The 25,161-nt window shown below is 45.9% G+C and overlaps 1 protein-coding gene across 6 annotated transcripts in view; it reads left to right on the top strand.

Annotated features, from left to right (window-relative positions):
• rreb1a (ras responsive element binding protein 1a) overlaps window positions 1-25,161 on the top strand; it is a 70,633-nt gene that overhangs the window by 2,542 nt on the left and 42,930 nt on the right. For 2 of the 6 annotated variants that reach the window (XM_046044485.1, XM_046044478.1), the window contains exon 2: window positions 24,901-24,998. The exons of 3 other annotated variants lie outside the window; for them this stretch is intronic. The gene's annotated coding sequence lies outside the window, so the exon portion shown is untranslated. Of the gene's footprint in view, window positions 1-19,192; window positions 19,251-24,900; window positions 24,999-25,161 lie in introns of all 6 variants that reach the window. One more of the 6 variants, XM_046044491.1, reaches the window with a different exon arrangement.

Below are 25,161 nucleotides of genomic sequence, written 5' to 3'. Positions count from 1 at the left end.
AGTAATAAAGAGTGAGTTTATAGAAGATTTATCTAACTTTATGGTGTGTTTAAACTCTACAGTGTCCATATGTAGAGGTTTGAAGAGCATTTATGACAGTTAGAAGTGAGTGTTTAGCTAGATTAGCACACAATATGACTTTTCAGTCTTATTATTTTCTTCCATAATATTAAAATATGGGTATTGAGTGCATTTTAAGTAATAAAGAGTGAGTTTATAGAAGATTTATCTAACTTTATGGTGTGTTTAAACTCTACAGTGTCCATATGTAGAGGTTTGAAGAGCATTTATGACAGTTAGAAGTGAGTGTTTAGCTAGATTAGCACACAATATGACTTTTCACACTTATTATTTTCTTCCATAATATTAAAATATGGGTATTTAGTGCATTTTTAGTAATAAAATCCACATTGTGGTGTGTTTAAATTCTACAGTGTCCATGTGTAGAGGTTTGAAGTGTGTTAATGGCAGTTAGAAGTGAGGTTTTAGCTAAATTTGTAGTAATAAATAGTGAGTTTGTCCAACTTTATGGGGTGTTTGCGCCCTACAGTGTCAATATGTAGGGGTTTAATGGCAGTTAGAAGTGAGTTTTTAGGTAAGTTAGCACACTTTGACTCTTTACTCTTATTATTTTGTTGTGTAATATTAAAACAAGGGCTATAAGTGCATTTTTATTAATAAATAGTGAGTTTATGCACCTTCATGTGGTGTTTGATCCCTACACTATCCATATGTAGGGGTTTGAAATGCTTATATGGCAGTTAAAAGTGAGATTTGGCTAAATTAGGACACTTTGTGACTCTTGACTCTTAGTATTTCATTCTGTTAATTTAAAAAAGGGGCCTTTAGTGCATTTTTAGTAATAAATAGAGAGTTTATAGAAACCTCATCCAACTTTATAGTGTGTTTGAGGCCTACAGGATGCATGTGTGGAGGTTTGAAGTGTGTTTATGGTAGTTAAAAGTGAGTTTTAGCTGAATTAGCACACTTTGTGACTCTTATTATTTTATTGTATAACATTAAAACAGGGGCTTTTAGTACATTTTGGGAAAAACATTGTGACTTGATCCCACTTAAAGATTCCATACATCTTGCTTCCAAAACCCTCCTATATTAAAGCTTTATGGTGAACTTATTTCTATTTTATTTTTATCTATATTTATAATTTATTTATATGTATTTACATGTTTTTGCCAACAAGAGATTGTTTGTGTTTGTAGCTTCATGTGGTGAATATGTGGTTGTAGGACTCAATGGCAGATGTTTGTTGGGAGTCTTTCTGTAATAATCTTAGTGACTTCAGTGCATCTGTTGTGCACAGCAGTGACAGTATACTGACTTTCCGGCATGGTAAACTGCTCTAGTCTTTCACCAGAATCCCTATATGCAGAGTTTGTGGCCGCCAGTAGTGTGTAGTACTTTTTGATGGTGCTTTAAGGTACTTTTTGTCTCTCCAGAATTCAGATAGCACTTCTGTAGTGACTTTCAGGGCATCTTTTTGGCATTTTAGTGCATTTTGAGGACTCTATTGTTAGTTTGAGGCACTTCATAACAACCTCCAACCCTGCGGTGATCCTGTAGTTGTTCTCCGGGTATTTAAAGTGTCTTTATTTTCTGTTGTTTCTCTTGTTTGTTGCTCTCAGTAGTGAGTTTATTTTGACTTTATCACACAGCGTTTTAGCCTATTTTCAAGCTATGTAGTGCACCTAAGAACTTATTGCTTGTTTTGTAGCAACAAACAGCAGGTTTATTGCGACTTTCTTGCACTTCATGGTGAATTTAAATGCATTTTTAACCACAAAGTTGTTGCTAAAACACTTGGCTTCAGGAGAATGTTTAAAGAGCATTTATTGGGTTTTTACCTCCTGTGGTGGGACTTCAGTGTGTGTATTACTCACAGTATAGAACTTTTATTGACTTTGTCCTACTTCATTGCATCTTTAAGTAGTATTCCTTTAGGGAAAGTTAATTTTTGTGTCAGCTTGTGGCTATGAGATGGAGCTCCTGCAGCCTGTTGGATGCTTTTGAGTGTTTGCAGATGAAGTATTTTTCTAAGATGATAAACTACATATATTCCTGCCGTCTTCGGTCCTCTCCTCCTCCTGACAGAGGAGCAGCAGCAGCAGGAGGAGGAGGAGGAGGAGGAGGAGGAGGAGGAGGAGGAGGAGGAGGAGCAGAGATCCGGATGAGCAGTTAGCATTCCATTACGAAATTCAACACTGAGGCCGAGCTGGGCCCTCGGCGACAGGCGCGGATCTCCCTCTCTCTCTCTCACGGAGAGGCACTTCTTAACTCGCCCTTCCACTCCTCGACTCCTCGTCTCGTGGAGCAGCGATTTCAAAAGGAGATGTATGCTGGGTGTGTGGGAGGGAGGAGGGGGGCATTAATCAAAACATCAAAGTGCATGCCGTGTCTGGTGAATTCCTCGGGTTAGCTTAGCTGCTAAAAAGTGTTTGTCAGGTTGAACCTTTGTGTGGCGGCAACAGGAAAGGATGCTCTGTGTGTGCGTGCGTGACCCTCCACACTCTCCTTTCACCCTCCGACTTTCCAGACTGCAGCGCTGGTTCGTTCACAAAACGACAACAAAGAAGTGTCTCGCTGTGTCAAAGCTTTGGTTCTTCTTCTTCTGTGGTGGTGGACATTTTAAAATGCTGACGGCTGATGATGTAGCCGATGATGTGTCCTGCTCGCGCACACACACACACACACACATGCAGATAGTTGCGCACAAAGAGTGTCTTGTGCGACGGGGCATCCTCCATTGTGAGTGCTTTTTGTGGGAGCTGAACACACACAGCCTGCAGATACAGTCATGTAAAGGCATGATGCAGCAGGAGGGAGGAGGCCTGTTTTCCCTCCTGTACAGGTGAAACTAACCGACTGTGACTTCGCTTTGTCTCCTCATAGTGTCGTCACCAGGCGAAACTTTTTAAACCGCTCACAGACTCGTGTCGGGCGTCGTCTGATGCACATTAAGCTGTTCATTTTCAAGTGTTGATGATTGATTACTGACATGAATCACCTGTCGGTTTGCATTTCTGCACCAACAGCATCAGATTTTCACTAAATATAAGAAACAGGTACACTGTTTTTTAATATGCTATTATTTATTCTTAATATTGTATTTTATCAAAATTCATTCATTTTAGGATAAATGTATTACATTAAAACATTTATTTTTGTCTATTTTTCAAATTAAGTGTGTTCATGGATTAATAATGAATAATATTGCTACTTTTTGATAATTATTTAGGATATTATTATTTAGATTATTGTAATTTAGATTTAATTAAGACAAATGTATAAAAAATACATTTTAACCTGTCTAATTATAAATTGCGACAATGTTTTCGGTACAGTATGTTGTTGAAGCTCTGCATCACGTGCATACAATACAAACAACAAATCACAACATGTAAAAATACGTTTTAACCTGTATAATACAAGTTTCTCTATTTATTAACTATTTAAAACAGCTTTTTACTGCTCTTTATTGTTGAGTTTACTAAGTCAGTTTTCCATAAATTAAAAGCACACGGACTCATCGTCACAGTAAATAAAGTTCAGCGTTCAGTCTTTGCGGCTGCTCGTTGATTATAATCATGAGTGCGGTGTAATTGTGAATGAGCGAGTTAATGGGGAGTTTCAGTGGGACGTTTGTGTCCACGGGGACCGAAGCAAAGCAGCTAATTAAAAGCCCCGGTCGTCCCTCTGAGACTGCTGTTGTCGCCACATTAACCTCCATTTATCACACACACACACACACACACCTCTCAATTGATTCCCACAGTTTCAGTCACATGATGACCCCTAATAATCGCGCCGTTAACAGACCACTTCAAACAGCTGAGCGCCATCTTGTCTTTCTGTTCGTCACCTCTGCTGAGCCACATCGTGTTGATATCTAGGTTTATCAATCTGGCGATTATTTTTCTTGATTTAATGGCAGAAACTTGTGAAACACGTCGATCCGGGTTTCCCAAAGCCTGAGGGGACGTCCTCAAATGTTTAAAATATATTCAGTTTACTGTCAAAGAGGAGGAAAAGAGAGAAATTTTCTTTAAAAAATGATTAAAACGGATTAATCGATGATCCAAATAGTTGTCGATTCTTTTAAAAGTCGACAACTAATTGATTGATCGTTGCAGCTGTAGTTGACACGTGCAGGAAAAAGCCAAAGAAAAGGCTGCAGCTAACGCGTATTTTGATTAATCTGCAGATTATTTTCCAGATTAATTGTTGTCGGAGAAAGAAAATAGTGGAAAATGTCTCTCAAGTCAATCGATTAGTTGTGAACTATTAAATGAATTGATTAATCGTCATTGTTTTTAAGAATAAAGATTCTTAAATGTGAATATTTTCTGGTTTCTTTCCTCCTCTGTGACAGTAAACTGAATAGATTTGGGTTGTGGACAAAACAAGACATTTCAGGACGTCATCTTGGGCTTTGGGAAACACTGATCGACATTTTTATGGACCAAAGAACTTAATTGATTGATCATGAAAATAATCATTAGTTGCAGCCCTACTCTGTGCCCCAAAGTCGACGTCTTAAAACTGCTGGTAAAAAGCAGATCTGTTGAGTTTAGAGTAGAAATAAGGCAGAGCGGCGAGTCTTCACATGCGCCTCCGTGTGAAACTCTGCCGCCTTTGATGTGACGTCTCAGGATGCTGACAGCCCTCCTCAGCGTCACGTGACTTCCACCTTCTTTAAAATGTGATTGATGCTGCGGCAGCCGTGTGAATATTCACACCAGGAAACGTGCAGCAGAGCAGACTGGGGTAAGCTGACGCTTGGAGCTGCTGGGGTAAGAAAGTGAACAGGGTTATTGTGTAGTACAGCAGGCCAATCGGAGCCCACGCTGGGTTTACCACACGGTGACACGAGCTGCAGGTCTGTGCATCGACCCCGGGCTGCAGAGGGGTCAGTGGTTCTGCCTCTCCTGGTCTCCCTCTGTGCCCAGCCTCTATTTATAGACACGCCTTTTTTTAGATAAGATTATGTTCCATACCCCGACTGACAGGAGGAGGAGGTGCAGGAGGAGGTGAAAGAGATCTCAGAGTTGACACGAACTAACTCAGCCTGCTCACCGGTTCAAATCTCCCTCCCTAACTGCAGCAGAACCTTAAAGGCGTCCGATGGATGTATTGACCGATGGCGTGCACTAAGATCCGACCTCGTGCTCTCAGCCGCTGGCGTTAACTTCCTTTGTCTGTCTGCAGAAAATCAACCAATCGTGCAGCTGTTCTGACGATCAATTAATCACTTACGTGGTGTTTTAAAATGGGACTTTTTAAGCATTAAAAGGTGAATTTATCTTTGAGGTTTGGACTGGCTGAAGTTGAAGACGTCATGTTGGGTTTCGGGCGAACTGGCATTTTCCGCCATTTCATAGATTAGACGGCCAATCAATCAATCAAATCAATCTGCGCATGAATTGATAGTAAAAACACACTCATGTGACAGAAATGAGGAAACAAAGATATCAAACGCCTTTTTATTCAGCCGGGCGTGTTGAGCGGTCACCCGGGTGGAGGCGCAGCTCGCTTCAGATTAGACTGGGAGGTGTGGAGGAGGGTGGGAGTCGATCTGTAACACCTCCTGCCGGACCATATGGCTCCCCCACCCTCCCCCCTTTTTAAAAGACTTTAAGACGTTCGGTGTTAAATTGACAGCTGAGGTGCAAACAGCTTGAAACCAAACCAGCAGATCCACAGTCGGGGTTTCTCTCCTGATCCACAACAAAACGAGCTGAAGCTAAATTAAAACTCACTTCCGGTTTAGCGGCGTCCCCTCTGGGACGATGCCGGTCAGTTTACAGGAAGCCGTGCTGCGGACGCTCGCCGTGCCGGTGAGTCATCGGGAGATCCGGGATGTGGCGGTAGTTTGTGGTTGCTGGTGATTGGTCAGAAGAACGCTGATGATGATGATGCTTCAGGGTTTTATTATCTGCAGTCTCTGTTTCATTAAGAATAAACATGGAGGTAACACGTCAAAGCAATTCGCTCCAGTATTTCCTCCTCTGTTGCCCTAAAACGACTAATGATTGTTTTCATTATTGATTTTATCTGCTGATTATTGTGTTTGCATGTGTAAAATACTGCGTTGTTATCGACTGGTACTGCTAACGATGGCTACAGGCGTCCGTCTTGGTTTTTTCCGACTTAAATCTGTACCGGAACGCCAACGTCAACTCGGGTGTGATTCCCAGCTCTGAACGTGGTAAATAAAGCGCAGCCTCACTGAGCCGGAGACCGTTTACCTCTCATTGATCATTAAACGCCACAGTCGAAGGAAGTGACACCACGGTCACATGACGTGTTGTGACCTGCCGGGACACTTTCTTAAGAATGAAGACCAAATATAAAATAAACGTCTGCGTCCTAAATAAACTAAAAGCTCGGTGTCACTTCTGAGCAGCGGCGTTTGATGACCGATAAACTGATCGATTGCATCGTGAGCTCAGAGCCGAACACTGAGTCCTCGCAGAGAGACAGAAGAGGATGAGTGTAACATGAGACCTGGGATGAATAGTGCTAAAGTAGGACACACACACACACAGTTTTGCATGCCGTCTGATGGGCCTCCTCCCATGCAAGTGTGTTTCTGCGGGAACCACACACACACACAGAGCGACCACCGTCTTTATTTAGCAGTGGGTCCGCTAAAGTTAGAGCGAGTAAATATTACAGTCTTCTGCGTTCACAGCAGCTGCGTCACATGAAGAAGACTGTTGACATCAGACATCAGAGTCTGATCAATCAAACACTTGAGAACGTGATTAATAATAAAAATAGTCTTTAGTTGCAGCCGTAGTCTCACCCGCTTCTGAGGCAAACTACGTTTAATCTGCAGTTTGACTGTAGTTTTTAAAAACGAGCCTTTTCTAAATGAAGTCTTGTATTGAAGGCAAATAAATAGTCTTTAGTTGCTGCTGTAGTCTCACCCGCTTCTGAGGCAATCTCAAATTAATCTGCAGTTTGACTGTAGTTTTGCAGATTAGTTCAAATGTTCATTTTCTAAATGAAGTCTTGCATTGAAGGCGGTAACGTTTAGATTTAGAGTTTCATTTCTAGTTTTAGTGTCATGTGACGCTGTTAGCAGTTAAATGTTAGGGGAAATGGTTAATGTTTGTCATTTTTATGGCCTGAAAGTGATGAAATGTGGAGCTGGTGGATATAATCTCTGCCTCTGAACGTCCCTCAGCAGCCAGGGTCAGCAGAAACTTTACTGTGTTTCAGTTGTAGCTCCCCCCCCCCCGGCCTTGACCTGACGGGTTTGTTACAGAGGTAAATTTACATAACTCGGCCTGTTTGGAGCCGATAAGCTCGCTGAGGTTCTGTGTTGAAATGTTTTGATCCTGGCTTTTTGTGTGTGCTTGTTAGCGGGACAGAACGTTCTCATGAAACACTTGTGAGCAGCCAGATATCACCAGAGATGCTGTTTCACACAGTTTTTAATACTTCAGCATCTCTTGGCCGCAGGATGAAACTCTTGGTGCTGACGGACTTTTTCCTCTGATGATTGTGGTGGGGTGTTGGTATTTTTTTTTTCTTTCTTTCTTTCTGAGTTGCTGAAACTTTCCTGGAAGCTCAGCAGCAGAGGATGAACAACATTTCTGACACTTACGTAACTCTGATAATAAAGGCTTCGCATGGACCAACAGAGAGAGAGAGAGAGAGAGAGGAGCTATTGTTCCTGCACTTCCTCCTCCATCTCCTCCTCCTCCTGCTCTCCTGATGAGAGGCTGCTTCACTTCCTGTTAACCCCCCTCCTCTGCTGTCCTTCTATTCCTCTCTTAACACTTAGGGACATACTGGCAGCGAGCAGGAGGAGCTGGTTAGCTTAGCTTAGCTCAAAAACTGGAAACAAACCTGACCGACATGTTTACTTTACAAAACGTAAAAACTGATTGTCTGTAGGGCTGAACGATTCTGAAAAAATATCTAATTGGGATTATTTTGACTGATAATGCAGTTAATATGATAATAACATTAAAGGGAATTATTATTTTTACACAATTTTTAATTGAAAAACATATTTAAATGATGATAGTGTGTTTTTTTTTTTTTTTTGCAGGGATCTGTAGAATATGAGGTGTCTCTGCAACACGACAACATTTAATTTAAAAAGGTATTTTGACTTTTAACAAACTTTGCACCTCCTCCTCTGTTTTGAAAATTACGGTAGGGCATAATGCGAGTTTGATAGTTCTGCACAGGTGTATTTATTTGCTAACCCAGTTTACCGATGTTTAAGCCTGATTTATACTCCTGCATCGACTCGACGCCGTAGCCTGACGTGCACCTCCCTAAAAATGTACACAAAACTACACATCGTGGCGACGCGAACCACAAGAACGGTGATTGGCCGGCTTTGTAGCATTTCCCCCAATGCTTTGGAGTAAATTTTACTAGTGGCCAAACCAGCAGCTGTAACACAGTGGATAGTTATTTGGGCGCCACAACTCACATGAAAAGACTCATTTCACTATCAGAGAAAAGTCTAGAAGAGCCGCACAATTATCATTTTACCCCCATTCAAGTTACCGGGGGGGTCTAAACCAGAAGTTTGCTGGGCTGGCAAAAGCAACACAGAGGACTCTATAACGCTACCACCAACTAGCGTTTTGGCGGTGTAATTAAAGAGCGGCGCAGACACCAACGCACAAGTATAAATGCATGCCGTAGGCTACGGTGTAGACTCGAGCCAGAAGTATAAAGCAGGCTTTACTGGTGAAAGGACAGAGAAGATAGCGGTGTCCTCCAGGGAGCGCACGCCACTCTGGATGTGTCGTGTGTTCAGACGTGCACATGTGCAAAACCCTCTGTGCTAAGCTAAGTTAGCGTCTGTTAGCTCATCCTCTCTCCACCAGACAGTTTGTGGACAAAGTATAGGTTTGTCTTAAACGCTTCAATCATAAACAAACTTCCAGATAGGCTCCTGGTAGCATCCTCCTCCTCCTCCTCCTCCTCCTCCTCCTCCTCCCCTTTTCATCTCTTCAGCTCCTCCCCCCCTCTAAGTTGCCCTCTGTTTCCTCCCTCCCCTCCTCCTCCTCCCTCCATCCGTTGTGACATTCTTTCACAGCCGAGCCGCTGGGACTTTGGACTCGCAGTAAATACGGCTTTATTTGCTGCAGGCTGCGAGCAGGGTGAAGGTGTGTGTGTGTGTGTGTGTGTGTGTGTGTGTGTCAGCCATCACATTCACACACACTCCCATGCAGTGGTAGTTTGCTCCACAAGCTGCTTATCAGCAGGACAGTCTCACCACACCCACAAACGCACTCAGAGCCGCTGGCATCCCATTCAACAGGTCTGGCCTACGTGTGACTCCATGACACGAACATTTCTACCCCATTCCTCCGCCCCTCCTGCTCCTCCATGCGGCCGTGCACCCGTGTAGCTCAGGCACAGTGTCACAGTTTGAGGAGACAAACTGATGAAGCAGCTCCAGCCCGACTTACGTGCAGTTTAAAATAAAAAGTTGCAGAAAAAGTTCCCTATCAGTGATTTGATGGAGCATAAACGTGGTGCGTTTGTGTGTTCAGCTGTTTGTGTGTTTGTCAGGTGGTCGAAGCAGCCCCCCCCCCCCCCGCTCTGTCAACAGTGGAACCTCCCTGCTCCCCTCCAGCAGCAGCAGAGTGGTTCATCCCGCCCCCTCTTTAAGCATGATGGAGGCTCTGAGGGGAGGCAGCTAAAATCTCCAGCTCCCCTCTCTCTCTGTCTGTCTCTAGCTCGCTCGCCCTCCCTCCTCCCCCGCTCGCCTTTCTTGCTGACTAAACAGTTTTGTCAGCTGGCTGCTGCTGAGGACTGGAGAGAGGGGGGAGAAAGAGAGGAGGGAGGGAGGAGGGGGAGCATGCAAATGGCAGTGGACTTTATGGCGGTTAAGTCAACACAGGTAGATTGAATTTTAACCGCAATCACAACCCAAACTCACCTCAGAGAGAGAGAGAGTGTGTCTCTGGACTGATGCCGAGCTGATGAGTTAATCATTAATCCATTAGCTGATCAGCAGAAAATTAATCGAGCATCACTTTTGAAAATCTAATTAATTATGTGTGCCAAACAAAATAACAATAATAAAGCCTGGATGTGTTTGTGTTGTGAAATGTTTCTGGTGAATCTTTAACGATGCTCCGCAGATTAATCAATAATGAGAGTGAGGGCGAGTCGCAGCCCTGTTGCAGTTGTTACAGTGAAGGCATCCTTTGGTCTCTAATCTGTAGTTCTGGTCAGTTTTTGTTGCTGCTCTTCGCGTGAACACGGCTGTGTAACGCTGTCTACAGTAACCCTGGTGATGTCATCAGCTCTGTTCTCTGAGAAGTTTGTAACAGGAAGCGAGTGTTAACTAATCGGGGTCTAACAGAGCTTGAAGGACCCGGGCGGGTTTTAATACAAGTCACTGTCCAGGTGCATTGTGGGAAGTGTAGTATCCAGTATTGTGGGAGATTTGTGGAAGCGAAGTACCTCCTTTAATTTCACGTTTGTGTGTTTAAATTTTCTTTTTTTGTTGTTGAAAATTGGCAAAGTAACGCTCTTATTAAAGAAGAACATCCAGTTAGCATTAAGGATGATGATGATGATTAACCGACTGATAACAGGGCCCGTGATCAATAAAGGAAATTACTAGTTCTTTACTTACATTGAGCTTTTTGTCCCGGTGTACAGGTGTAAACAATGCACCTGTGTGCATATTCTAATTAAAGATGCTTGTGATGTCAGGGAGGAGCAGCCGCCTGATTGGCTTGTTTTAAATACCTCTTGTAGCGTCCTGAGGGACTCGAGGTGGATGATGCTGCAACACCGGTGGCCATTTTGAGACGAGCTTTGAGGCTAACATGCTAACCTGAAGGAGTGAAGTAATGTTTGAACATTAAAGTTTCAGACACTTTGAGGGGATTATTGGAGTTGGATTAGCTGCCATGTTAGCATCTCTGTTAGCATCTTGGGGTTCCTTTAATGTCGAGTAAATTACGGATGTAAAAGCACCAATGTGAAGTGTTTTAAAGGGGCTGTGTGATCGGAGGTTGATGTTTTTGGCAGTTTAGCCTGTTAATGTTGCTCAACAGCTGGTGTGAGTGTGTGTGTGAGGGAGGTAAGTGGTTAAATGACCTGACGGAGCAGCAGCATGTGAATGGAGCGAACAGACCCGGCCTCCATAATCCCTGTTAATCTGACTGTTAGCTGTAATCTTGACACACGCACACACGCGCACCGGGCCACATCAGAGCAGCCGTGAACACAGATTAACACGCTAATGAAAGCTCACGCACACTCACACACAACAATAATAATAAACTTTATTTATAAAGCACTTTATGACACACTGACAGGATGAAACATACAGGGACGCGCACACACACACAACCTGCCCCTCCCTCCTCTGAAAAGGTACCATTGTTTGTCCTGCACAGTGGACACACCTTGTTACCACGGCAACCTGAGCGGCAACATGCCCCCAGACTTTTCCACACATGCGCCCGCTCGCGCGCGCACACACACACACACGTTACCTGAGCATCTGTCTGTGTGTGATGGGGGAGGGGGGGAGGATTACAGGATGGAGGAGGAGTGGGGGGAGGAAGGATAAGAGAGTTCAGCGGAGTGATGTTACATGTCTCCTCTCCTCCTTGTCTCCTCTGCTAGTTTCTTCTCCTCCTTGTCTCCTCTCCTTTCCTAGTTTCTTCTCCTCCTTGTCTCCTCTCCTTTTCTAGTTTCTTCTCCTCCTTGTCTCCTCTCCTTTTCTAGTTTCTTCTCCTCCTTGTCTCCTCTCCTTTCCTAGTTTCTTCTCCTCCTTGTCTCCTCTCCTTTCCTAGTTTTTTCTCCTCCTTGTCTCCTCTCCTCCCGAGAGCTCGTACTGAATAATTCAGCTGGTCCACGTGACGCCGGTTATACGCCACATGATTATAGTGATCATGTGACCCTGAGAGAGTTTACTCACTTCTCTCTCTGCGGACGGATCAATTCTTTGGATGGATGTTTTATTTCACTTTCTTTTTCCCATCATGTCTCTCTTCATAGTGATTATAATCACTACTTCTACTACTACTTTGAATACTGTTATTAATACTATAGATACTAGTATTACCACCTCTACTACTGTTATTAGTAATTAAGTTATTTGGGTCTTTTATTTTGAAAGTGTTTAGAGTGTGTGTGTGTGTGTGTGTGTGTTCCCAGACATGTTGTCAACTAATTATCATTGTACTGAGTGTTGGTGATGACACACACAGCATCATGATGACACGCCCTTGCCGGTCAGAGGCGAGATGCTGTAAAACTTCCTGTCTCCTCCCGTTTGACAGCACTTCTACCGAAACACACACACTTCTGTCTAACCTTTATTGACAAACACGCTGCTAATTTACGTGGTTATCGCACGGAGGAGTATTAACCCTGATGACGTCATAGTGATGTCATCAGGGTTAATACCTCAGCTTGAGCGTTGAAACATACTCCTTAGAAGCTGCAGGCGTGGCGTTTGGAAGAAGTGGCCTCCCTTTACCAGACAGAGAGGTGGGGGGTGTGATGAAAGGATGCTGTGGTGTTGCATTATGGGAAATGTAGTATCCCGTATCTTGCTGTGTACTGACCTTTTTCTTTCTTCACTTTAAACGTACTTGTTTAAACACTTTGTTGTTTATAACATAAATATACATGAACTGCAGCTTCTGTCAAAACTAAATGTAAGTGAAGCCACCCTGACACTGAAGAAAGCGGTGATAACAACAGTCTCCAGTAAACGTGTTCTCCGCTGCTCGCTGCAGGAAGTGTTTTGTTTGTTAAAGTTCAGTGTGTGAAGGTTGGGAGAGTCTGTCCTCAGTCTGCAGACAAAACGTCCAAACACAGCGAGATACAGGACGCCACGTCTGTAGCCGCTCGCCCCTCAGCTGATCTTTATTACTTTTGTCTTTATTTACTGAAGTCTCTCTTCTGCTTGTATGTTCTCATCAATAAAACAGAGTTTGAGGACCTGGTGTCTTGTGTCGTCCCACCAGCAGTCCAGAACCCAAAGACATGTAGTTTACCGTCAGGTACGACTCAGAAAAGCAACAAAAACTCACAAATGTTTGGCTTTTCTTTGCTTAAAAACTGACTAAATCGACGATCGGATTGTCAGAACTTAAATTCTAGCACACGTTGGTATGTGTGTTTTTAAACGGGGGATGTGTGTGTTTGGAGGTGACCGGGGGGGGGGTGTAGCTCAGAGGTGTGTGTGTTGGTTAAGGATGGTCTATAGGTGTGTGTGTGTGTGTGTGGTGGTGGGTGTGATCTCAGGTATGTGTATTGGGGGTGGGGGGGTTGCAGTAATAGGCGTGCCCACCAAACTCCATTCAGCTTTTAGCTGAAAATACAATAAAAAACCTTCCATGGGAAAGTGCTCTGGTGGGACACACACGCCTACGCATAAACACACAAAGGTGTGTGTGTGTGTGTGTGTGTGTGTGTGTGTGTTGCCCCGGAGGCAGAGACACAAAGAGGCTCTGAGTCTTTTCACTCAACTGAAACCTGGTCCTCCTCAGCACCACGCCCTGCACACACACTGTAACACACACACACTCACACACTGTAACACACTCACACACTGTAACTCTCTCTCTCTCTCTCTCTCTCTCTCTCTCTCTCTCTCTCTCTCTCTCTCTCTCTCTCTCTCTCTCTCTCTCTCTCTCTCTCTGTCTCTCTCTCTCTCACACACTGTCTCACACACACAGGACAAGAGTTGGTTTTTCTTAATTCTGTCGTGTCACATCAGTCTGCATGTTATTTCTATTTAACACCTTGACCTCATCGAATCTTCATCTCCTTCTCCTGCTCTCCTCCTTCCCCTCCTCTCCTCCTCTAAAGGTTTTTATTATCTTATTAATTCCTCTTCTCCCTTTCTTCTTCTCCTCCTCTCTCCTCTTCCTCCTTTTCCCTGGTCTTTCTCCTTCTCCATTATTCCTTTTCCTGCTTTCCTCTTCACTGTTTCTCTTCCTCCTCTTGTTCTACTCCTATCCTCCTCCTTTAAAGGTGTTCATTATCTTATTACACCCCTTCTGCCTTATTTCCTCTCCTCCTACTCTTCCTCTTCATCCTCTTGCTCTGCTCCTCCTTTTAGAGGCTGTATTCCACACCTCCTCCTCTTTCCTTTCCTTTCCTTCTCTTCCTTATCCCCTGGTCTTTCTCCTCCTATTATTTCTTTTCCTGCTTTCTTTTCACCTCTTCCTCCTCCTCCTGCAGCGTTCAGGAGGTGAAGTCTCAGCTGGCCTCTGGCCTCTTGTGTAACTCTAACATGGAGGGTCCAGTCAGGACAGATTAGACACACTCCAGACGAGCAGGCACCCGGAGCACGGGATTCTGGGTAATGTAGTTCAGAGAGGAGAATCCCAACTACAGCTTGTATACCTTCATTCCTCTCTTGTCCTAAAAACAGGGGCTGGCTCCTTTAACGCCTCCCTTCCTCATAAGGTACGTAAGGTCACGCCATAGCTTTCAGTTTTCTCGCCATCCTCGTCGTCCAATCGGAGCTGTGACCTTTCAAAATAAAAGCTTCAAAAGGCTGAAATCAGCTGATTCTGAGCTTTTTGTTCACAAGCGAACGCTCCTCTGGTGTGTGTTTGGCGGGGGGGGGGTCCCTGCAGAGGCCCCCGCTTCCTGCTTCCTCTCCAGACAGGAAGTGAAGGATACCATAGTGTTGTTTCAGCATCTCTGCGGCACAGATAAGCTCGGGATGGAGGAGAAAGGAGTTGGACTTTGTCAGAGTTTATACACAGTGACACATTAACCCGGTTTATCTGGGGCAGCCCTTTGCTCTTGGTGTGTAAAAAGATGCTGTAAAAAAACACGCCTACACGCCATTTTGTCAAGAGCACAGTCTGAGGCCTCTACAGAGTCTGGGTTGGGGAAAAGACTCAGCCCACGTGGTAACTTTGAGATGGTGTTGAGAAGCCTGATCAGGAAGGGAAGGAGGCAAGGGAAGGAGATGAGGGAAGGAGAGAAGCCTGTTCAGGAAGGGAAGGAGATGAGGGAAGGAGAGAAGCCTGTTCAGGAAGGGAAGGAGATGAGGGAAGGAGAGAAGCCTGTTCAGGAAGGGAAGGAGGCGAGGGGAGGAGAGAAGCCTGTTCAGGGAGGGAAGGAGAGAAGCCTGTTCAGGGAGGGAAGGAGAGAAGCCTGTTCAGGGAGGGAAGGAGAGAAGCCTGTTCAGGAAGAAAAGGAGGCGAGGGGAGGAGAGAAGCCTGTTCAGGAAGAAAAGGAGGCGAGGGGAGGAGAGAAGCCTGTTCAGGAAGAAAAGGAGGCGAGGGGAGGAGAGAAGCCTTTTCAGGAAGAAAAGGAGGCGAGGGGAGGAGAGAAGCCTTTTCAGGAAGAAAAGGAGGCGAGGGGAAGAGAGAAGCCTTTTCAGGAAGAAAAGGAGGCGAGGGGAGGAGAGAAGCCTGTTCAGGAAGAAAAGGAGGCGAGGGGAGGAGAGAAGCCTGTTCAGGAAGAAAAGGAGGCGAGGGGAGGAGAGAAGCCTGTTCAGGAAGAAAAGGAGGCGAGGGGAGGAGATTAGCCTGTTCAGGAAGAAAAGGAGGCGAGGGGAGGAGAGAATCCTTGCAGGCAGATAGGGCTCTGCTTGGCCGAGTGCATGGCCTTGTACTTCAGCATGGATAAAAGAGAGAGGAGGAGGAAGAAATGTGAGGAAGGAGGAGAAGAAAAGAGGGATGAGAGACAGAGGAGGAAAGGAAGGCTCGATGGGGAGAAGAAGGAGGGAAGGAGGAAGAAAGGTGGGAGAGGAGTAACAAAAAATGAGTGAAGGAGAAAGATGGAGGGGAGGAGATGAGAAAGGGAGAGGAGGAGGTGCGTGTGTGCGTCCACATGAAGGCTGTATTCTTCTGACACACAAAGACGCCATTATGGAGCAAGGAGGGGGGGGTTTCTCTCCTCCTGCACCTCTGTTTCCTTCCTTCTTTCACCTCCTCCTCTCCATCCTCTCCGCCTCCTCCTCCTTAAAGGAGCAGAAGTCTGGTTGTTGTTGTCTTACATTTGTCTTACTGTCAACAGTGTGTCAGTCTGACTTCCTGTCTGAGGCTCTCAGCTCTAAGCCTATTGGTTGGAGCCGTGACTCTCTAAAACCACAGAGGAAGAAGTTCTGCTCTGTAGATCTTCCTTTAAAACGCCGTAAAACAGTGAAATAGTGAAAATCTGTCACAATAGAGCTTAGATGTTTTTCATCGTGCAGCCCTGGTGTGGACGTCTCTGCTGCCGGCTGCGTTAGCCGCTAGTGTGGCTGGTGCATTCTGGGTAATGTAGACAGCAGGTTGTGACAAGGAAGAAGAAGAATGTGTGGAATAACTTTTTAGTTGTTTTTCTCCTTAATCACTCCCTCCCTCCTCTCCCCTTCAGTTTCCTCTTTCTCTCCCCCTTCATTCCGTCCCCCCCCCCTCTCTCTCTCCCCTTCAGTTTCCTCTTTCTCTCCCCTTTCTTTCTTCTTACCTCCCTCTCTCTCTCCTCCTTTCTCTCACTCTCCCCTTTAGTTTCGTCTCTCTCTCTCCCCCCTTCTTTTCTTTCCTCCCCCTCTCTCTCCTCCTTTCTCTCCCCTTCAGTTTCCCCCCCTCTCTTCCTCCCTCCCCCCTCTCTGTACATCACCGTGTGTGAGATGATCAGCGACTGTTTCATTATTTATTGGTACACAAACACAGACTGTTATCAGCTCATCGATCAGTGATTTAAAGTGAAAACACTTTGGCGGTTTAGTGTTAGTGTGTTTGTGTGTGTGTGTGTGTGTTTGTGTGTGTGTGTGTGTGTGTGTGTGTGTGTGTGTCGCCTTGAGGCCCCACTGCATGCTCGTACATGCCAAAGCCGGTTTGAGCTCTGGACTTATTCAACACACACACACAGAGCCGTCCTGTATTTCAGGTGATGAAAGAGCTGAGAGGGTTTACTTTGCACACAGAGATGGAGAGAAGAGGGAGGAGTAGCAGCAGGAGGAGGAGCAGGAGGAGGTTTCCTCTCGCTGTTCAAACCTAATCTTTTCATTATTAACAGATTAAGCACGTTCCTCAGCTTATCTGTCTCTTTACATCGTGCAGAAACTCTTCAGAACTTTAGTTTTAAAGTCTTCAGTGATGTCGAGCTGAGAACGATTAGATCTGTTATTGATTAACCGCTCTGTAATATTGATTTATCTTTAATGGCTGATACACCTCCACTTTCACACGCTGTTGCTCCAGAGCCTGACCTGTTTGTAAACCCTGCAGTTAGATTAATTATAGATTAATTAAAATTAAAAACTAGATTGATTATTCACTTTAACGGCAAATCATTTCACAGCTGACCAGCTGTTAGTGGCACCAATCAGAAAGCTTTACACTGAGGTACGAGCAGATGCAGAATCTGTGGTGAGTTTTGCCTAAAATGGAGTCCGATGAGGAGGTTAACGCTGAATGATTAATGCAACAAAACGCAGATGAACACACACTCAGTTGAGCTGCAGCATCTCTCTGAAGGATCACAGCAGCCCGTTGAAGCTCTCTCTGTGTTGTGGATGGATGTGGCCAGCTGTGAGTGAGTCCTCCCACTTCTTCTTCTTCTTCTTCTCCTCCTCTCTGACACACACCAGTATCTGTCAGCCTGAAAATATGTGGACGCCACACACACACACACATTTACACACATGCACACACTCCCAATTGTGTTAGCAGATATGCGGGCGGTGTGTGCGCCAGCTGCTGTGTGTGAGCTGTGCAGAGGATGAATGTGTCGCTTGTTGAGCAGAGAGACAACTGGAGGAGGGAGGAGGAGGAGGAGGAGGAGGAGGAGGAGGAGGAGGAGGAGGAGGAGGAGGAGGAGGAGGCGGCGGCGGCTCCTGCAGGGAGGGATGGAGTGATGAACCAGGAGCGACTTAAACAAAAGACAGAATTTTCCAACCACATCGGAAAGTTTTTCTTTCTTTTTTTTTTTTTAAATGATGAACATAACAAGCTCAGAGGAGGACTTCATATCCCATCATACACTGCGGTTAGAGACTCGGCAGACTCTGAAACAGGTTTCCCTCGCTGTAATCGCTCTGCCTGTTCACTCCTTTTATCAGGGTTTTTCCTGTATAGAGAAATTTTTGGCGCCCCCCAAAGCAGCTTAGCGTGCGCCAAAGGAAAATCTCCAGCGCCAAAATGCTATGAAAAATAAATTGCATTTCAAATCCTCAATTTATCAAACAACTGTTGAGCAAGCAGAACATTAAGTTAAATACGACGTCTCTGTCCTCCCGTCCACAGCCTCTATATTTTACACATGCAGCTGGCGCTGGATTTATCAACCAGCTGCTGCGTTGGTTTGACGGCGCCTGAACGCTCCACCACAAAGCGAGCGCTAATGGGAGACATGACTCTGCACTCCTCGCATTGACCAAACTAGTATTTCCACTTGGTGAGAAAGCGTCTGTCACAACAATCTCCTGTTGTGTGCTGCTACATGAAAGGACAGCAACCTGTCTGGAGAGCAGACAGGTAGCTGCCAGCAGAGCCTTAACAGAGCAGGGAGGCGCCGAGATGAAAATTCTTGGCTGAATACGAAATATAATGAAAAAATTTGCACAATACCGAACAAGTACATTCACATTTTTAACACAAATAAAACTGCTGGTTTTTCCAACTGGAATTAATATTATAGTAGCGGTAAACTATAGTAGCCTCTACTGTGATCTGGAATTATAATAAATCCGCTCACATTAACCCTAATCAAAGCTTAACCACAGGGGGTGTAAGATCACAAAACCCTTTTATTTGTGAAACAGTTGAATTTTAACTAAGAAGCCGGTCATGGGGTGACTCTTCTGGTTCTGTCGTACTGTGGTCGCTCCCCAGGGGCCCATTCTGAGGCAGGAAAATATGAACTTCACTTACAGCCTTTTATTGTGCAACCTGCCCTCTTTCTGTTCCTAACCAGGGAATCACAAGGAGGGAACTCTTGATTCATCGGGCTGTGACCTTTGACCCCCACCACTTACATTTGAATCACGTTATGAACAGATCTGCTAATGTCAGTGTGAACAGGAGGGATTATTACGGCACTACTAACCAGGTTTAATGATGGACACCTGGCTGTTCCCGTGAGCCTCCTCTTTAATAACAGGAAGTAGCTCGACACTAAACTCACTTTCTCTCAGAGATTTGGATGAGAGGAAATCGTGACCTCGTGTCAGCGTGTCTCAATTCGCGCCCTTCTGGTTTCTCAACAGGCTCGCCGTCTTGCCTACGTAGCGGAAGGGGAGGGACCAGCAACTGATTTTGAAACTTGTGAGTCAAGTACGTTGATTTTTTTTATTTTTATTTTCATTTTTAATAAAACTGAATTGAAGTCAAGCGAGCAAAAAAAAGCGGGTGACAACCGCGGCCAAATGATGACTATAATAAACCGCCCGGTTCCAATTCGCCATTAAAAGAGAAGAAGAATCAAATCTTGTGATTGTCATTTCCAGTTAGTGCACAGTGAACTGACAGAAGTGTCCTGGAGTCAGGACGTGCTTAGCTTAGCTTAGCATAATGGACTGTAAGCAGGGGTCAGCCCAGCTGTCACTCACTAACCGTCATCTTTTTAAAGCTGTTGCATTACACTGACTGGTGTTTGTATTATTTTGTCCACCCTGCGTTTAGCTGCAGCCAGTTGAACATTGACTCACAGCTGTTTCAGTGAACACTCTGGTGAAAATGGCCACAGCACAAATGTTTGGCAGCAGACGCTGGTGTGCGAGTGTGTTCCAGGTTTGCATCTGGTGACTTGAGAGTGAATAATACACCTATTTTTTTTTATTTTTTTGAGTGAGACGGGGAAACACAAGTGGCAGCGTCTCACACACACGTGTGCGCACACACTGGGACGCAGAGTTAGCCAGGTTAGCATCTGTTAGCGTGGTGTGAATGAATAGAGGCCTCACAGAGGAGGGAGCAGAGGTCGCTGGCTGTCTCAGACACCTGTTCATGTGTGAGAGACAGCTGCTCAGCACGTCGACAGGGCCCCCCCCTCCTCCTCCTCCTTCTCCTCCTCCTCCTCTTCCACTGTGGCTGTTGTTACAAGAGGAGGATGGAGGAGCACAGAGAAGGAGGAAGACGGTAAAACGAGGCCGCGTTTGTCAGCTGATGTGAATTTTTGCAGGCTTTTCATTTTCACATGAATGAGGAATCAGCCCGTGCTCAGATACAGGAAGTAATACCGCTGCGTCATGATGGGCAGAGCGCTTTCTGTTTGACAGAGGACTGATGGACAGAACGCCGTCCGTCCGCCATGTCAAGAAACTTATCACAAAACGTCTGTAGGTCACCTGAGGTCAGCTCACGAAGCCCTCAGGCACCTTATCTGAAGGAGCTCATACTGCCCCAGCTCCCAAAATCAGGTTACTTGTGGGGCCCAGGGTGTCCAGAAGTAGAAGGGGGGCCGGATCTGACTGATTATACTGACTGGTGTTTGTATTATTTTGTCCACCCTGTGTTTGAAACGTCTGACATCTTTAATAAAGCACAAGACGGCGTTTAAATGGCTTTAAACCCTTAATGGACAGCCCCCCCTCCTGTTTCACCCTAAGTGGCTTTCAGGATGTTTTGAAGGCGTCTCAGGGTGTCACTCGGGCGTTGTAAGGCGTCTGTAACCATCGCGCAGCGTCTTGAAGGTGCCGCGCATGAGTTATAGAACACACCGAGAGCCGCCGAGAGCCTGATCCTGGTCCGTCCTCGGCTGTTCATAATGATGTCACTCAGCAGCACGGGCTCAGACATGAACAGAGAGTTAACCAATAACGGCGTGTGCTGACTCGTGTGTGTGTGTGTGTGTGGATAAGGATGCTCCGAGAACCGAGCAGTAAAAGAACGGGGGGGTGAGAAGGTGTTAATGTCCTTGAGGCAGATGCCGGGCACTTTGCCAGGGCCACAGCCGACAACGGCCAATCAGCTGCGAGGTTACATGCAGGGTGTCGGGCAGCCAGCCAATCGGCGCTGAGCTCAGTGAGCGCGTGCAGGATCAACACGGTGAAGCGGCTCGACTGGTCGGACTGGATTCTCTCTCTGACAAGACGTTCACTTCTTTCTTTCTTTCTCCTTCTCCCACTTCCTTTTTTCTCTCTTACAGTCAGCCAGCGCCCCTCCCTCTCCTCCCTCTCCTCCCCCTCCCCCCTCTCCTCTCTCTCCTCTCTCTCTCCCCAGACTCCTTAGCCTCGCTCGCCCCGCTGCATCCCTGCCGTATCAGTGTTGATTGTGAAACACGTGATACGCCCTGTTTCCTGAGAAACCGTCCAGCAACATGTCTGACTCTCAGACTTCACCTCCTCTCTCCTTCTCCTCCTCACATGTCTGTGCGTGTAGGATAGACATTTGTCAGCTGATTTAAAAACTCAGACTTCAGGAAACTAATGATTGTTTTTATGATCGATTCACCTAAATGTCCAGAAACCTTCCTTCACATCACTCCTCTCCTGCAGCCTGTAAAACTTGAACTTCACTTTTCTACTTAAATTATTTCCCATTCTTTCTCTACTCTACTCTCTTGTCTCCTCTCCTCTTGTTTCCTTCCCTCTCCTCTTCAGTCCTCTCCTTTCCACTTGTCTCATCTCCTCTCTTGTCTCCTCTCCTCTTGTTTCCTTCCCTCTCCTCTTCAGTCCTCTCCTTTCCACTTGTCTCATCTCCTCTCTTGTCTCCTCCGCTTGTCTCCTCTCCTCTCTTGTCTCCTCTCCTTGTCTCCTCTCCCCGCTTGTCTCCTCATCTTGTATCCCCTCCTCCTCTTGTCTCCTCCTCTCCTCCTCTTGTCTCCTCCTCTCTTCCTCTGGTCTCCTCCTCTTGCCTCCTCCTCTCCTCCTCTTGTCTCGTCTCCTCCTCTCTTGTCTCCTCCGCTTGTCTCCTCCGCTTGTCTCCTTTCCTCTTGTCTCCTCTCCCCGCTTGTCTCCTCATCTTGTCTCCCCTCCTCCTCTTGTCTCCTCCTCTCGTCTCTTCCTCTTGTCTCCTCCTCTTGTCTCATGTCCTCCTCCTCTTGTCTCCTCCTCTTGTCTCCTCCTCTCCTCTCTTGTCTCCTCTCCTCCTCTTGTCTCCTCCTCTTGTCTCATGTCCTCCTCTTGTCTCCTCTCCTCCTCTTGTCTTCTCTCCTCCAGGCTCTACACTTGTTCGTGCCTGTCACCCAAAAGCAGAGCAGCATTCTTCAACACACACACACACACACACACACACACACACACATTCCTCGCCCTGCTCGGCGAGTTATTTTTACCGCCGGCGTGTTGGCGGCCCTCTGATGGCCTGCTTCACAGTTTGGAAGCATCCTTTCGTCGTCTCGCTGCTCTCAGGTTCTGCACCGTCATGGCTGCAGTCGGTTCCCCGTCCGCCCGGTGACAGTGTAACACACACTGACCTGCGCACACTCGCCGGTTAATGTTTCACGCCTCGCACGTTGGCAGGAAAACCGAGAAAACAAAGATCACTGAGCAGGTTTGATTATTTAAATCCCTGCGATGCTTCACGCCGAGGCAGCGGGGTGAAGTTGACTCCTCCCGTCCTGATGAGGAGGAACCTCCCGTCCTGCTCCTCATCAGGACGGGAGGTTCCTCCTCATCAGTTTGGTTATATTGACATGACGTCAGCAGCTCTTTAAATCGTCTGGAGCGCTGAGCTAGAAACAAAGCAGCGGCCTGAAGGCGGCGAGTTAGCGGGGCTAGCTCGTTAGCTGCTGGCTTAGCGGGAGCTTTGTGTGGTGGAGGCAGAACATGGTGATAAACCCTGGTTTAGGTGGGGAGCGGTGGCGCCTCCCTGTATCAGCTTACACCTCCTCTATCTCCAACAACACTCGGCCCATTAACACCGACAGCAGCACGGAGCCGTCTCTGCAGGCCGCCGCTGACTGTTGGTTAAACGCCCGGCGGTACAGCAGCTGATTAAAGACTCTGTATCTCCTCTACATCACCTCCTCTCTCTCCTCTCCGTCCATCCTTAGCTGCCTCCTAATTAGCCTTACCAACCCTCTAAGCTCTTAATCTTCCTCTCTGTCTCCTCCTCCCCCTCCATCCATCCATCCATCCATAAATACTTCCACTGAGCATCCACCAGCTCTGCAGCCTGTTGAATCCCCCCCATCCATCTTTTATCACCTCTCTCCCTCTCTCCCTCCATCCCTCCTCTTACCTCCGTCCGTCTGACAGTAGCAGATTATCGTCTTTGTGCAGCACTGATGCCCCTCCTCTCTACATCAGGAGCTCCACGCCGTCTTTAGCTGCCCTAAGCTTCTGTTTACTTCTTTGTTTCTTCTTCTGTTCTCTTTAAAACATCAGACTTTAGATGCAAAGTGTGTTTTTTGTTTTTTGTTTTTTGTTTTTTTTTACCTGTATGAGGTTCGGTTTTAAACCAGATGCACATGGACACTTGGTCGTCAGGTAAACGACACATTAGCCTAATCATTCCCAAAGCTCTGATGAATTGGGCCTGATGCATCATTCTGAGCAAGCTGTGCTAACTAGTGATTTCTGCTGATTATTTTCATTAACTATATTATAAATCGATTAGTTGTTAGCTGCAGAAAATAGTGAAAAATATCCACGGCCCAAATATATTCAGTTTACTGTCACCGAAGAGGAAAATCTTCACATTTCAGAAGCTGGAATCAAAGAATTTGGAGTTTTTTCCTTTAAAAAAGGACTCAAAGCGATTAATCGATTTATCAAAATAGTTGATAACTAATCAATCAACGGTGATGATTTCAGCCACGTGGATTTATTTCCGTCCAGGCCTCCTGCTTCGGTCGCAGGTACGTCACACGTCCTGGATCTCCCCTCGCACCCCGGTGATCCGGATCACACCTTCTGACTGTAAACCCCCTCTGTCCTCCGAGCGTCTCCTCGTTATCCGATGTTGCTCCACATTCTGCTGCAGATACCAGGTATCTCTGTGTTACCCATGATGCACCGAGGCACCGTTCAGTTTGTGTTTCTGTTATCTGACAGGGTCATTGTATCAGTGTTCCCCCCCCACACACTGACCTCTGTACAGAGATTCAGCTGCTGCGTGTAAAGTCCATTTCTACCAGTTTATACACTTTAGTCCATCTAACAGGTTACTGAGTGTTTGTGGGAAATATTGTACTTTGGACTGAATTGGGAGGAGAGAAGCAGCAGGAAGGAGCAGGCTGTGCTCGTATTGGACCTCAGCTGTAATCCTTCCCTCCTCTTGCAGATTATCATCTCATTATAATCAAAACATTTATCTGACTGCAGGAGAAACTGTTGTCTCGTCAGGATCTCCTAAAAACAGAGTTTATAGATTTTACTGTCTTCTAACAACATGCACAGCCACAGATCCACAGCTTTTTCCTGTCGGTACAAACTAAACTAGTGTTCTTCACAGTGAGGACTTGGATACAACCTTTGTACTGCTGATACTTGTTGGTATTTACTTCAGTGTGTTTTTCATTATCCATCAATTAACCGTTTAGTCTAAAATGTCAAGAAATTGTGAAAACTTTCTTCTTTTGTCCGACCAACGGTCCAAAAACCCAAAGACTCTTCATTTTTGTCATAAATGACAAATCCTCACATTTAAGATGATTAAACCAGCAAATTATTGACATTTTTGTTTTTAAGAAAAGTTTCAGAAATGCCGGCCTTCTGTAGACGCACTGCGTGTGTCAGAAAAGTTGGTGAACGTGTTCTCGTAAATACGTGTGTGTGTGTGTGTGTGTGTGTTTGGTCAGTTGTTAAAAAAAAAAATATTGTTAAAAACATCTCTGTAAAATAGTACAACACAGCAGAAGCTCGGTGTGTAATGACGTCGCTGTGTGTGTTAAAATGTTTTGTTCCCTCGCTCTGTATAGTGTGTGTGTGTGTGTGTGTGTGTGTTCCCCGGCTTCGTACATTGTGTGTTATTCACTGTGTGTGTTTCGTTGTGTGTCACTGACTGTCTCTCTGTGCTCTCCCCCCTGCAGTGTGAGCAGTGGTTGCAGACACACACACAACAAACCCCGCCCCCTCCCGCCCCGCCCCGAGACACGAGCGAGCGATCGTTGCTTTACGAAAAGGACGGGTAAATATGCTCCTCCCCCTCCTCCCCCCCGCACCTTTCATCCATCCATCCCTCCATCCTGCCGGCTGTCGAACACATCGCTCTGCCTGCCGTGCTTCTCTATATCCACCTGTCTTCTCTACCTGCCTACCTTTCATCCCTCGCGACCCCCCCCCCCCCCCCC

Source organism: Micropterus dolomieu, linkage group LG01, assembly GCF_021292245.1.
Source record: "Micropterus dolomieu isolate WLL.071019.BEF.003 ecotype Adirondacks linkage group LG01, ASM2129224v1, whole genome shotgun sequence".
In the NCBI taxonomy this organism is placed as follows: Eukaryota; Metazoa; Chordata; class Actinopteri; order Centrarchiformes; family Centrarchidae; genus Micropterus; species Micropterus dolomieu.
The sequence above is the reverse complement of the archived record's forward strand: the minus strand, read 5'-3'. Positions and strand labels throughout refer to the sequence as shown.